Raw genomic sequence first — 1,489 nt, forward strand, 5'->3', positions numbered from 1 at the left:
TCGTGAACGTATCTGATTAACGCCGTTATAATCATCCGGTTAAAGACGACGTTTGACGCAGTCAAGACACGCCGTTCCTCATATCAGATACTCTAGACATCTCAGGTCTGAGGATCCAAGAACGAACCGCTGTATGAGATTCAAGTCATGACTCTGTCCATGTGACAATCTCATACGGGTCAACCAGTCACTCCTTCACAACGAGTACCCATGATTGTGAAATGCATCCAATGCATCGATCACACCTCATGCTAGTCTTAATTCATTATTTTTCCCACAATGATAACTGACCAGGGTGTTTAGAATCATTCTATAATGATTCAAGGATACCGAAATATAACAAACATGTCAATCATATAACGGGAATGTAATGCATTCATAAATCAATGAATCAATACAAAGTCAAAATGTCATATCACGGATCATCCTAGAGCATTACAACCAACATCTACTACAGAAGCTGAGTATATTGCAGCGTCGGACGCAGCAAAGGAAGTTGTTTGGATCAGAAAGTTTGTTGGAGACTTGAGTGTCATTCCTAGTGCTGATAGCCCCATTGCTCTGTATTGTGACAACAATGGAGCGATCGCACAAGCGAAAGATGTTGGGTTCCCTGCGGGTTCCTAGCATGCGATCTCATCGATCTGGGGTTTGGATTCTAGGTTTCACGCAGCGGAAGGAAAGATCTAAACCTAGCCAAACGTGACACAAAACCAATTGTGCAATAACCCGAACAATCGTGTTTATCGTCGTGGCATTCGAATATTTACCTCGTTCTTTCAAGATCTTGAAGTATCAATCGATTCAGGGCCTGTTTTAATCACCAAGATTGAAAGCACAACTCCTCTACACGTATCCACACCGGCGGGATGAATTCCAACACTTTGGAACGTATCTGCTAGGATTTGTGAAGAGAAAATGATGTCCTTGACTTGGAATCGATATTCCAATCACTAGAGCTCAAAATCAAGCTTCTCTAAGCTCTAATGAGTGTCTTGGACGTCTGAGGTTCATTCTCTAGGGTTTGTGGCGGCTCACTCATTAATTAGAATTGCCCAAAACCCTTAAAACGCGAAATAGGAAATTTGCCCGAAAGTCGGACTGTCCGGTCTAGGTCTTGGATCGGACGGTCTGGATTTCAACGCAGAACGGACGGTCCGTAACTACACACAGAACGGACGGTCTGTACGTCTGGACCGTCCGGTCCAGACCTGGACCGGATGGTCTGGTGCTTGCGGAACGATCGGTCCGTTCTTCAGCGGAACGGACGGACTGACATGGCTGGACCGTCCGGTCCAGGCCTAGCTCGTTCCGTGGTTCCTTTCTCGCGTCGTTCTCTTCACGTGTGATCCATCCCTAATGGTGTGTGACTCTGTAGGCCCATTCGAAGTGGTAGTGGCTTCGGAAACGTCACTTCTCATATGATTCGTGAACGTATCTGAGCAACGCCGTTATGATCATCCAGTTAAAGACGACGTTTGACGCAGTC

Source organism: Tarenaya hassleriana, unplaced genomic scaffold (assembly GCF_000463585.1).
Source record: "Tarenaya hassleriana unplaced genomic scaffold, ASM46358v1 Cleome101, whole genome shotgun sequence".
Taxonomy (NCBI): Eukaryota; Viridiplantae; Streptophyta; class Magnoliopsida; order Brassicales; family Cleomaceae; genus Tarenaya; species Tarenaya hassleriana.